General features: G+C 38.0%; 1 long non-coding RNA gene across 3 annotated transcripts in view; it reads right to left on the bottom strand.

Moving 5' to 3' along the window:
* Positions 1-368: 368 nt before the first annotated feature.
* The window catches only part of LOC119700610, a 71,909-nt gene continuing 58,117 nt past the window's right edge, over positions 369-14,160 (bottom strand). Inside the window, exons 5-6 of one of the 3 annotated variants that reach the window (XR_005256828.1) lie at positions 13,751-13,901; positions 369-13,611 (exon numbers count right to left, since the gene is read on the bottom strand). This is a non-coding gene — a long non-coding RNA (uncharacterized LOC119700610). Of the gene's footprint in view, positions 13,902-14,160 lie in introns of all 3 variants that reach the window. The other 2 variants (XR_005256829.1, XR_005256827.1) reach the window with 2 other exon arrangements.

Raw genomic sequence — 14,160 nt, forward strand, 5'->3', positions numbered from 1 at the left:
ACAAATCATGTGCCCACAAAAGTGCCTCTAGTACCAGATAAACAGAAGATCAGTCCCACCCTCTGGAACAACTTCCATATTTATTGTTGTTTTAAAGTCTTCCTGCAGCATCATTTCTGGCCTGTCAGTTACCCTAAGGAAAACCATGAGCATGTGAATGCATAACATGATATATCTATGACAATTTCCACGCTCTGTCTCTCCTCACAGCTAAGACATTGAAGAAATTTTAAAAATAAAACAAAGAAATTGACATTTATTGAAGGGAATAGGGTATAGAACTATGTCAGATAGAACGCTGCAGCAGAATAAAGCCTGCCAGTAAATTTAACTCTTTCTAGAGTTTTATTGCTCATTGTAATTATTAATATCTTTAGTTAGAACACCATTTGGATATCATTAAAATAAATGCAAACGATCTTGGCCTATACTTAAGGATCATTTTTAGACATGCTCTTTTTGTCACTCAGTTCACTAATGCATTCTTTTTATCACAGAGTATCACATTACATACATTAAACACCTTAGCAACATCCAATGTCCTGTTGAGGTGAAAATAAAATTGCACAGATTCATCGCCACTCCAAAAATGACTCGAAACAAATGCTTGTGAAGTGTATCTTCACTTAGCAAAGACTTACCAGCCAGTGTTTTCTCAACAGCCAGACTCTACGCTCATGCTGGGAACCTGAACCTTCTGGAACCTAAGAATAGAGCTCTGCCTTCACTTGGGTACTTTGGTTTCAACATCTCTAGGTTTTTATGGCTGTGGAGCAACAAGAGGGAGGAGAGAGTGACTCAAACTGAAATGAAGTCTGCCTCCGAATAATTTAAAGCAGTAATTTAAATTAATCTATTTTGTCACTGAAACAGGCTACAAGCATTCACCAGGGAATGAGAATACCTTCTCAAATTGCCCCTCTAGATCCACTAATGGATATCTAACTGCATGTTCATCAAGGCTCTTCCAGTACTGGCTAATTACCTCTTCCAAAGCCAAGAACTTTGGCTGTTGGGTTCTTTTCATATCACTTCTCTAGAAGTTCTAATTCATCTTAAATTAATTTCATCCTTAATGCAGCCAAAAAACTAAATTACTTCCTTTCACAGACTTTGCCAAATGATCTTCCAAAGCACACAAATACTCTCTGAATTATAGATAAGGTCACTTAGCAAACAATACATTTCAGCACAATACAAATGCATACCCAAAGGATCATTTTCGTTATTGAACACACCAGTTTGTGATTAAAAAATTGTATCTTCATAGAATAATTTTGAAGATTGTGGCAAATGAGCAAAACAAAATGTTGACAAAAGACAATATTTTTCCCTCCATGGGGAAAGGAATTTGAGTAAAGAATTTTTTGCCTCTTCCGCTGTAGAATAACACCAGGAAATCTGTGGGGCAGGATCTTTGTGATCTTTTTCAGTTTGTTTCCTCCATAAATATTTCCTCCCATAGAAGGTAAGTGGGAGAAAGAACAAGTTGGAATAACTCCCTCAAGCATCCTCTGAGCAGTAGTGCTACTTGTTTCTAGGGGTTGGGTTTCTTGGGTGTTTTTTTACTTTTTAAAGCTCAATGCATAAGTGAGAAGAACAACAGATTTACTGAGCAGTCTGTGCCCTTAGGGAAACACAGATCTGCATGACCTACTCAGTGACTTCCAGGCTTTGTCAGTAGGGCTGAAAAGTCATGGTTCCGTGATCATTGTCTTAAAAATATTAAACTGGATAAAGTGAAGATTTACTTACAAAAATAAGACCTGAAACAGCAGAAGTATTTGATTTTATTTTGCCCTATATAGTGAGACAGTTTACTGCATGGTATGCGTGAAGAAATATTGTATTTATAGGTCTCTGGCTGGATGTTGTGTCTCCATATTTTTGTGGCTGTGTTTGAATACTTATTGCACTGATTTACTGGATTGTTACAGAAATCCTGGCAGGTTCTCAGTTACCAACACTTCTCAGGTCCACACTCAGGTGACTGAATATAGGCCTGAGATTTCCTTTAGCCAGTTAAGAGATGTTTACTTCACAGCAGAGAAACCTAAATAGAGTGAAATGCCTCACTCTCTGCGATACAGCTGACATCTTGCTGGTCTTCCCTGGAAGAGTTCAGCCTGAGGCTCTCCAGTGACATTACTTTGAGCTGATTTAGCTCTTCCCCTCCATTTATTAAGGAAGAGATGTGCCTAATCTTAGAGAAAAACCTCCTGCTGGCTGGCAGGGTGCCTGTAAGTGATGGGTGGTGCTAGCCAGAAATTCTCTGGAGATTTAGCTCTGCATTACTTCCATATAGAGCTGATGTCCTCCAACATTAACTGATCAAATTGTAATTAATTAAAAATGGCTCTCAGTTAATATTCTTGAAGGTCATTTTAATTTAAGAGGATGCAGGTACAAATAACAACTCAGGAAAGAGGTGGTTCCACTGAAAACATAGTTAAATAACTATTATCCACACCCAACATATTTTCTTCTTTCTTTCTTTTCTTCTTCAGAAAAGAAGAAATGTTGTTGTATTTACTGCATTTATATATGCAGTAAATACTCTACATTTTTACTTATATCTGTTTGTTCTGTCACTCCAGCAAAAGAATACTGTTGATATTTGGATATTCTTGTATACAATATATTATTTTAAGAGAACAGGAATGACTTGTTATATAGGACAAAATTCAAAATCTTATTTGAAAATGGCTGTATTTGAAGTGGCTCAAAGTCTAGAATATGTTTTAGATATGCATATGTTTGATGCTTGACTACATAATTTCCAGCTGAAAGAAACACTGTTACTGTGTGAAGGTTAAACACAATCAGCTCCACACTTAAATTTTTCTCCAAATAACTTGGAAAATTCTGCGCCTCAGCATCACATCTGTGCTTCCAATTGCCTTTCACATGATGTACTTGAAAATTATTTTAACGTGTGAGTTGCTTGCATTTTTCTGGCACCTGAGCTGATCTCAAAATTCCTAGATTGTGATAATGTAATCAGGTGTATCCACCACAATCTTATCCATTTAAATTGTGATGGATATTTAAATGAAAAAATGGCAAATGTGATGGCCATTTAAATGAAAAAAATATTTTAACAGTCTTCTTTGGAGCTTATCTTTCTTTTAAAAATATATATATATTTTGAGGGTGCAAAGACATTCAGTAGGATCCTTTGAAAAAGGCAGTAAAAGCCCAAGCTCTAAATATTTACACTTTTTACTTCTCTTCATATAAGAAAAAATATGCCAGCGTGATGCTCTGCTTATGTCTGACAAGCACTCTGATGGCAGAATCAGCTTCTGGAAGCCAAATACCTTCTTGAAATATTTCTTGGCATGTTTGTCTGAGCAGTAATTACATACCTGCCGATAACGGGAGGAAATGTTTTGCTGTGTCTGAAGATAGCTGAGGTCTCAAATTCTTACAGTTTCCATAATCATTTCCTTCCTGTACTTGACTCCATTCCATTCCAAACCAAGGTTTTTAGCAATGAAAGGACATGTCAGCTTCTGGAAAAATGCCACCTGACTGTGTATGGCATAATCTTATGAATGGAACCGAATGATGGGTATTTGGTCAGTCATTGAACCATTGATTATGCAGTGCAAAATATGAGATTTTCAGCTCTTTTTAATTCCTCAGAAATAACACAGCTAAAAAGCAGCCCAGCATAAAAACTTCTTCCCAGATTGTGTTTTTAGTTTTTAAGAAATGATAGTAATTCAGACCATTCGGGTTTTTTCCACAACATAAAGACAGGATATAATATCCAGTCTAATATTTAGTACAGATAACTTTGAGTATTTTATGTTCTTTTTCCTGCTCTTTTCCTAGAATGTAATAAAAGTTTGGGGCCGTTGCTTAGTGTGTAATTTAGACTCCTAAAAAAGTGCTTTGTTTTCCATAAATACCAACCCACTGAAGGTTCTTAGTGTACTCCTGAGCATCAGCTTTCTCTGTCAGCTCCTCTGTGTCTCTCTTTTCCAGGAATGTAACTTTTCAAGCACTTGTGTTTTCATATCTTCACTTTCATCTCCTGTGCTTTGGTTGTAAAAGTACAACAACATTGCCATTTTCACCAAACACTTTGGGAGTCACAGGCAAAGAAAATATGAGTGGAAAGGCTGAATCCCCAGCTGGCGATTTCTTTCTGCTTTCTGGCAAGAAATCCTTTTACTCAAACTGAGCAAGTGGCTGCTTACACAACAGGGTTCATGAACAGACTTCTTAAAAACACTACAATTTGCCAAATGTGTCAAAAATAATTTTATGTTCATCTAATTTCCGCTTGATTTTTTTCTCTAGATGACCTACCAAAAAAATTCCCAAACAATCAAATAAAAAACCACAACCTAACCTCTTTTCTTCTGTTTTGGGCTGAGGGGCAGAGATTTCAGAGAATTTTTTTCAGCATTGGAAAGAAGGCAAGCATGTTGGCACTTCAGAAAGCTGGTGTTAAGGGTGGGATTCCAGAAGCAGCCAGTACTGGCCTAATGTATCCAATTTGTGTGTAAAAAAATATTTATTGCATTATGACCAAAATATCAAGGTCTTTTCTGGAAATCTCTGTTTTTTTATTCATATGCCATTATTTTTTTTTCTTTCAGTCATGAGGGACGTGAGCTGGTACCCTTAGCCACCCTAACACATTTCTCTTTTGGAGGCAGCAGGCCCTCAGGTGAGTTTAACAGAGTGGTTTTCTGGCCACCAAATGCAGGTGTTTAAATAACATCCTTAGATGAATCCTCAGCACAGTTTGGTTCCTGTGTTTCTGGATACTATTTATAAATAGGATGAACACAGGCCCACCCTACACACACCTGGCCTTTGGGAGAGGTGGAACAGCTTTAAACTGTCAGATTCTTTGGTCAGAGGACAAAGTTGGTGTAAATATCTGCCTGGTTTCTCATCTGTGCTACATCACATTAACCAGCAGCAAAAAAAAGATGTAGCCTTTCATTTCTGAGCATCTGCCATGGATAGCACTGCAGTCAGCAGCTATGGCGTAAAACTGACTGGCTGGAATAACACCAGAGTGTCACTACAACAAAATATTGACTCACTCCCATTGTCTCCTTATTTCTCCTTCCTCTCAATGCCATGCCTACAAATAACAATTTCGTGGGATTTCAGAGAAAAGAATAACACCTGCATTTCCAGAGCAGAGAGAGGAAAATCTTTAAAGTGTAGTAGAAAAAATGCACGTTGAATGTTGACCTCGGTGAACAATCTAGAAATTCAACAAGGGATGTGACCTGCAGCTGCTGCCAAAATGTATCAAGAAAAGGTTTACAATCTGCTGAGTTGCATCTGTTATGCAAAATACAGAATTTATGTAAATACTGAAATGCAATACCAAGCCAGGCATATATTAAAACTTAAGGACAGCTTGAAAGTTTAAAAGTTTCCTTTCTGAACTTTGGAAACTGTTCTTATGAAGATCTACCCCAGATGTCAGTTTATCTCAAGAGTATCCATTATACTACAGAGTGTGAGCACAATTTCTGAACAAAATCATCAATTTGTTTTGGATAGTGGCATCCTTGGAGGAAAGAAAGAATTTAATTAAATCCTCTACAACATTTCTATTTGTAAACTTGTCCAAGCAAAACAAGCCATAAATCAATTTGTGTTTATTTATTAATTCTAGCAATATGGGTGGTAAACACACATTAAAAAAACCAACAAACTTGCAAACCAAAACATTATCGTTAGAGATGAATGAAATTTCTTGATGAATACAAAATTGACTGAAAAAATGAAATCTTGGATTTACTAAAACCCTTTTCAAACTCCAATCAGCTTCAGTATCTTTGTTCCCAAAATGGGTGAGTGAACTACTTTGCTTTGAAATGTAAATCGGTAAATAAATAAAAGTTTTAATTTCTTAAACCAGCATTACTTTTTTGAAAGAGAATTTCAATTTTTAAAAGGGGAGATCTCTTGAAGCCAAAATGGAAATGCAGTCCTCTTGAACACACTACGACAAAACAAAGCATTTCACGTTACCCTGAAGGAAAACATCTTTATCCCTGCTGCTCCAGCTCTGCTGTACTCTCCAGGAGCACTCATAACATCAGCTATATCATTAAACAAACAGTGCAATTATTCAAGAACTTCCACACACAGATGTGTTTTCTCCTTTACTTACAATTTTTGGCTCCTAAACACGTACGGATGTAGTCTTGACTCTCGTTGAACTTTGGAAAAGAAATCCATTCCACGTAAAAATCCATTTAGTGTAAATCATCCTAGTGAATCTCCACAGATGCAATATGGAGATGTTTTATGATTGTTTTTTATGATTCAATTCATTATCATAAGTTGGAAAAAATGAAATTTCCACACCAGCTGGGTCAGTACTTTAAACATCTGGATGACAATAAACAGAAAATTAAATCACTAAGAACTTTTATCTAGGTGGAATATAAAGGCAATCTATCTTGACCCGCAATGAATTTCCCATTTTCCATTTTATTTCCTATTTGACAACCACTTTAGAAATTTCAGCTGCCAACATTCCTGCAATCATTAAGCACACCCTAATAAAAAATGTAATTCTGGGAAGAATATGCGATAATAATATTTAATAATTTTATTTGATTCTTGTTTTAAGTGCAGACAGGTCCCCATGTTAAGCACAGACCATTTGACAAACTTCCATAATGCAGGCATCATTATACCACAATGCACTTTGGAAAACTGCCAGGCAGTGATGCATTTAGGACCACAAAATTAAAAATTCAATTAATTCAGAAAATGTGACTGCAGAATAAATCTTCTATGTGTGACATTAGAGCAAAGAGACTTTAGATTCCAGCTGCTCACATCCAAAAGTCCATGCACCTCTCTTTTGGAGATAGATGCTTTTTAGTCCTTCCAATTTATTAATGTACACATCTATAGAAAGCAATTAAAAATGCAAAGCATGTTTTCAAATTGTCAATTAGATGAGGGGAAGATGTTAATATTTAGTTGGGATTTAATTTCAATGGTTTCTCAAGCAATTAAATCTCATTAGGAAAACTTTAATTGTTAACAGGTGAAGTAAATTTAGAAAATATAGAAACTAGCTTGATTTTTATTAAAGACAAAGATGGAATGCTATTATTTTCTTCTGCAAGCATGATCTTCATCTGTGAAAATGACTCTAAGTCAAAGCCCTTTAGTTGGTGCTTTATGTTGGAAGATGATCACACATCAACATGAGTATGGCCAAAATTTCAAGGTTCTATTTAAATAAAGTTTATAAGCAAATAATACTCAAAAAACATCTACACGTTAACACTGCACTGGTAATAGGATATGGATATTTTACCACTAAAAACAATCCTTGAAGCCAACACTGTGCAACATATCAAGCAATGTAATTATGCCAGAGAGAACAGACTGATAAGAAAATAAGGAGTGATGAGATTTTTGATTGAGACAGAATATGGAATGATTATTATACTGCATTTGTGAAGCACATGACAATGGAAATTTAAAATAAAATTTAAAAAAAGAAAGAAAAATCTAGTCCTGCTACAGTCAGTCAAATATAAGACAAATAAAAATGCATTGGAAAGTCTTCACCTGCAGAAAAATGACATATCTCCATGGGAATTGCATATTTTTTATATTCTTAGATAAGACAAATTTGTTCTTGGGAGACGGAGGAAGGAAAAGCATTTAAATATTTATGACACAGATAGAGTATAAAAGAGAGCTCAAGAGTATACAAGAGCCACTGAGGCAGGATAAGACACCTGAAAAATGAACCACCACAAAGTGGTGTTTAGAGCACTCCAAGCTTCAACATCAAGTTGAGACCGAAAAGATAAGAAAACAGTTCTGTATGACTCAATGGGAACTCAGAAGTCACTCTTCCAATGTTAAATCCAGGGCAAATTCCCAGACATCTGGAGTGTGAGGGCCACTTGTGCATGACTGAATGCTAAAACAGAGCCCTGGGCCACCTCCTGGCAACTCATGGAAGGGATGCCACGTCAATCTGGGAGCAGTGTGCATGAGAGTTCTGCTCCTGAGGGTTAGCTGGAGAGAAACTTGGGAGCCGTGGAAGGGACAGATGAATGTGGCTGGGAAGAGCACTGGGCTTGAGGGTCACAGAGGTCTGTCACAAGAAGCGAGCTGAGAACCAGGCACATCACATAAGGTAATGCAAGTGGCTGGGGTTTGGCCCACAAGTAAGAAATACTTAAGGTGACCAAAGCAGGTACTGGTGAGGTCTCTGGGACATGAGTAGTCTGTCATCATCTTCACTAAGTGCTGTTTCCATGAACATCTCAGAATAGGCTCCTTTAGAGGACCCTGCCTGCATTTTTCTGTCGCAAGCAGGAAGCCTGCGGATGCAGATCCGACTCTCCCCACGTGCACGTGAGCAGCCAGCTGGGTAAGTGAGGGGTTTGCTCAGACATGTCACAGAGCTGCACACATTTTTTGAAGTGTACAGCAGGCTTTGACAACGCAGGCCTTCACACAGAGTGGTTTAGTGAGGCTCCTCTCCCCCTCCCTCTCCATGCCCCCAGCCCTACATGAAAGCAAAGGCAGCAATCGGAACTAAGCTGGCTAAAAATGATTTGGTTCATTGCTACACTTCAAGAATATGTAAAAAAAGCCATGCTGCTGCCTTGTGACACAACACAGCACGTCCCAGAGGTTGGTTTTAATGTATTTACTCCTCCAGAGCACCACGACTTTTAGTAAACGGGCAACATATGATGCAGTTCTGGTCTCATCACAACATGTTTAACATCTGGGAGAGCTGCCACTTGTGAAGCCAACCAGTGCCCTGCTGACAGACAAAGTGAGCATTATACTAAAATGCCATTCCTCAGCTGTTTGCAGAATTAATTTCCCTGTAGAATTTTCTAATTAGTTGGCTCTTTCCAGCCTGTTCCCCACAGAGGAAGCAGAAAGGAAGCAAAAGGCTAGCACCTGCTCCCAAAGCTCTGGCAGGGGAAAAAAAAAAACTTAAGGATGACATATACACTAAGTATTTAGGCACTAGAAAGCCTTCTATCCATGCAGCTGTGGGGATGAAGTAACTCTGTTTGAAAGCTTAATGGAGATTCTTCTGTGGGGAAGAATTTCCAGTGGCTCACATTCCAGACAGTTAACCACATTACCAAAGGGAAGAAAAAGGGATTTGTTCAAGCATTGAAAACTGTCTTAAAAAATACAAAAAAAAAAAAATCCCCCCAATCTGTAGAAAAACAGACAGATGAATCCAGACCTGAGGAGGATTCTACAGTAGCTTGCTCCATTACCTATAGGTTATTTTCAATCATTCTTTTTTTTTCTATGATTTTGAATTAAAAGATTAAATATGTTGGAATGCAGTGTATGATATTATCTTAGAAGGAGCAACTTAAACAAAAGAATTTGTTCTTAACTGAAGTGAGTCATTGGAACAAAAGAAATAACATGGTTCTTGCTTTGAATTTACCTGCAGTGGGTCAACATAAGGAAGAAAATATGAAAGGTATTTCATGAAAAATAAAAATAAGGAAAAAATGGTACAAGAAAGATAATTTGCATTTTTGACTACTCAGCCACTTTACAAAAACAATTTTTAAATACTGAATATAAAACAACATGATGGTCAACTAAAGTTAGAATGCATGAAGGAAAAAAGCTTCCTTATGGAAATTAGGATAAGCCATTAGCACTTCAATAAACAGTTTTCACTGTGTTTCCACAGTGACTTCACAAAATAGTAGACCTTGCAAAGAACAAAGATTTTAAAATAAGATCACAGATAAAATCCATTTAAATTAATTGGGTGTGTGTTTGGATCATCAAAGTGTGATGTAGACCCAGAGATGAGTAAGCTACCCATTAGTAAAGCAGATGGTGTATTAAATGTACCATTTTGTCTAATTTTTGTATCATTCCAAAGTTCCTTAAAGCTGTTTTTTAATAAATTCAACATATGTGTCTAAGTGCATGTATATTTTTGAGTATGTGGGATTGAAAGACTTCTTAATTAATAATTTATTAATTTCATAGAATCAAGACACATGCTACATTTTCATAAACTCATCATTTTCCAGGACAATTTAGGATAAACAAATACAACAGGGAATGTAGGTAGGAGGAAAGGTTCAGCTAAAACCACAGGAAAAGAAGCCATAAAGTTGCCTGCCTGAGACAAATGCCCAGACTTTGTTCCCCACTGAGACAATTTTGAAAAAGTAGCAAAATAGAAAGTGGAATCATAAGGCAAGGCTGTTCCTGCTTTTCACTGGCAATGCTTGGCAATAATCTCTGCTGTTCTGGTTGTCTGTGGAAAATCCATGTATGAATGAGTGGCATTCGTCCCTGTCATATGAGGTGGTGCTGACATGTCAATTCCAAATGTCTACAATTATTTCAAGTGGACTTTCCCCCAAAGCCTACATTGGAGAGGATAATTTTAAACTGCAGAAAACCCAAGTAAACAGCACTCATTTATTTTCCTCGGAAGTGGTGCAGCTAAATTCATCTGTGGCTTTAAAAATCTCCCATGATACTTTAGTCTGGCCCATTAACTGCACCTGTTCTCTTTTTCTTTCTCTTCTTTTTTGGGGTGGAACAGGGCCTGGGGGGGAATTATTTCTCCTTCAATAGCAAGTGTCTGGCTTTTAAAGGATGCATAGGATATTTTATTTCATTATTGTTTAGGCATTTCAAATTAAATAATAATCCAAAACCTCTCATTCCATTATTTTTCTCCTTTGAAATTAAAAGTAAATAGTGGAAGGGAGTACATGTCCTTGGAAAGACAAATGGGGGATAACTCACAGAGAAACATAATGTGAAAGAGTACATCTATTTTCCACAAATAATGATCTAAATAAATCCATTTTATAGGCTTCTCTATATTAATCACTTTGACAAAAGTGAAATTTTTTCAAAAGGAAAACATATCACTGAAATAATTTTGACTTATTTCTGATTTGAGGGTAGACTTTCCACAAATATGAGCATATATAAGCTGCTACAGGCAGCTTCTCCCCAAGACCTTAATCATAGCACTGATTTAAATTTAATTTACTGGTGGCTCGCTGAAAAAGGCTTTATTTTTTCCTTTAGCAAGTAAAGTGACAGTGAATAGCAATTTGAGTGTAAACACGACATATTGTTCTCAGATTATTACAGGTCATAATATTTGACTTCAGCTAAATCTGAAGTCAAAAAAAGAGGCTAAGAAAACCCTGGTTTGCTGGAGGAAATAACCCCTGCTTATTTCCCACACTCTGAAATTAAAAAAATATTAAAACTAAATATAGTTGAGTCAGTGACCTTTAAAAAGTCTGTTGGGGGATTTTATATTGGTTGTGTTCTGTTTTGCTTTTGATTAGTTTTGACTAGTTTATCTGCAAATCTAAAACACATGAAGAACCAAAGTCTGCAGAACGGAAAAGAGCGATTTTCTCTGGGAAGCCTCTAACCTGTTGTAAAGAAGAATTCTGCATTGTGGTGCAGCTGACTCAACCCTTATTTCCCTCAGCTACCAAGAAAAGCAAAAACAAGACAAGTTCTGTACCTTTCCAAAAATTTAGAAAAACAGCGGATAAATGGCTGAAGTGGAATGTTTGACTCAAACCCCAGAACACTGATTCAGGAACCACCTTTTACTGGCTGCCATCTGAATGCCAACACTGATTGGTGTTACCTGGTTTTTAGGACACTGAAACTCCACCCATACTGAAAGGCAAAGGCAGAAAATGTTGGTTTGCTTTTAGCTCTGACAAATATCTAACAGTGGTGAGTGTGGGATGAGAATCCAAAAGCAGTTTGCATGGTGTGATGGCAGCTGGGTGACATCTTTCATAAATTTGGGATTAAAGCTCCCTGTCCTTCTTCCCCCTTTCAGCTCCCAGACACACAGCAGGTCATTCTCGCTCCCATTCTTCCTCACTTGCTCCCTCTTTTGCCAGTCATCTGTTTCCCCACCCAGGTGGCTCACAGTGCTTTCCTTGACTGTGTTCATCAGGGCTGAGGTTGCCAAACAACCAGGGTGTGGCCAGATCACAAATCCCAGTGCAGACTCACTGACCACCCCTATTTCCAGCGCCAGGCACTGCAGCCCCGGAGAGGCTCACAGGTTGCAACATGTGTATTAATATGGCTTTGCTTTCTCATATCCTTATCTCTAACAGCAAATCTGTGTAGCTCAGGATATGAACTGCAAATGAGAGATGAGGAACTGGTTAGTGCTTATCAGGAACGATGGAATTTGAGATCTGGAGATGAAGGGGGGTTGTTAGCTGTGTTTTTTTAATGAGAGGACTGGCTGATGTTTATCAATTGACCCCTGTTTCAGGTAATGGAGCAGTTGGCAGAGAGCTGTTCGTACTGATTAGATTGAGTGAGTTGGTATTCAGATTAACTTCTGATTTCCCTTGTATTATTTGTACAAGCTCTTTATTGCTCTGGATAATTCTCCCCTTCCTGGTTTAGGAAGTGGAACTGACATCCTCCTGGAGCACTGCTACCAGCTCACCAGATTTTATTATGTGAGACAACATGATGGTCATAGATTAACTCAAGCTATTACTATTTTTCTGTATTAAAATTAGACCTCTGTGACATTTGCTTTGTTCTAAGCAAACAGGGATAATGTACAGCTTTATCATCTAGGAGAGATTTATGGTACTGAGACCGATCAGGATATTACTTTTAATCAACATTTCTGTGGCTAAGGCAACTGCTGTCTTCTTTCAGGATTGAATATTTGTGTAACCTGAGTGGCTTTCAATCCTTGCTTGTTCTGATCTTCTGCTGTGGCTGGACGGAATTATGATGTTCTTGCCTTCCCTCTCCCCTGCTAAGCTCATTGCAGTATCTTTGGGTTTCTTTCCTCTCTTGTAACCTGTTATTTGTCACTGCTTTGTCTTACTTCCCTGCCACAACAGATCCTTGAAGTGATCCATCAGAGGAGCAGATTCATAACCAGTTTTTCAAAAGTTCCCTTATTGGATTTACAAGCCTGACCCAACAGACCTTGCAATCACAGGTGAGAGTCCAGGTAGAACAAGTAATAACTTCACACATATGTACGTGAGGACTTCCACTACACTAGCAAACACATTTTTATTGACATTTCCTTTCCCAACCTGGCTATCAAACATCATATTTCACATATCTGTAGAGAAAACCAGGTTTATTTTCCATGAATGGGCCGCATTATGGGGATTTTTTTATGTTATTCCATCTCCTACAGGCTTTTATCCAAACCAAGCAACTAAAATAAAACATGGCTTCCTTCCCTGAGATGGTTTCATAGCCCAGCTCTCCAACTTTCTCCCATACCACAAACATGCAACACAATTGTGCAACAGCCGAGGAAGGAATGGTGAGATCAGAGCCGTGACTGCAGACATCCTGACATGGGGATCTGGCAGTTATTCAACACAAACACAATTAGAGGACTTACCCTTGCGTGAAGTATTTGCTTTCTTGATAGTCACCAGCCTTAACCTCTAGGAATGCTTACGAATCAGATAGCGTTCCTTGAGGAGGGCGAGCCTTTTCAAGCTCCTCTGTCCTGCTTTAGCCAACACAGATACAAAGAAGAAAGAAATTCCACTGCGTCCCACAACTTCTCCCAGGGAAAGCCTTTAAGAAGCAGAGAAGAGATGTGGTCCCAAAATCCCTGCCAAGGATTCGAGAACACAATATCGCGCAGCATTTGCTCCTCTTCCTACTATCAGCAGGAAAAAATAACACTACAAGAGACAAACTTTGAAATTCTCACCAAACATGAAAGCAGGGGGGTTTCCTGAGTCCTGCTCCTTGGCTTTGCATTGCAGTTGACTTGTCTGGCAGTGGTGATACCGCAGAAGAATGGCAGAGATTTGCATGTCTTGGAAAGCTCATATGTGTGCATCTGCACAGATATTTGTGAGCTGGATACAGAAAAAGGTTCATTAACTTAGAAAATGTAACATCGTGTACATGGGTGTTACACAACTTACAAATCCTCAAGTCTCACGACACAAATATTTCAGTAGAATAATTCTAATCAGTGTAAACCCTCAGCTTTTCACAGACTAACAGCATCTTCAAAATGGCAATAGCAGCTGACCTCCAATAAAACATCTGCTAGCAAATTGGTCAAATGTCAGTCTGGCACAGCAATTGCAAAGGGAAGGTCTTGTTCCAAAA

Source organism: Motacilla alba, chromosome 4, assembly GCF_015832195.1.
Source record: "Motacilla alba alba isolate MOTALB_02 chromosome 4, Motacilla_alba_V1.0_pri, whole genome shotgun sequence".
In the NCBI taxonomy this organism is placed as follows: domain Eukaryota; kingdom Metazoa; phylum Chordata; class Aves; order Passeriformes; family Motacillidae; genus Motacilla; species Motacilla alba.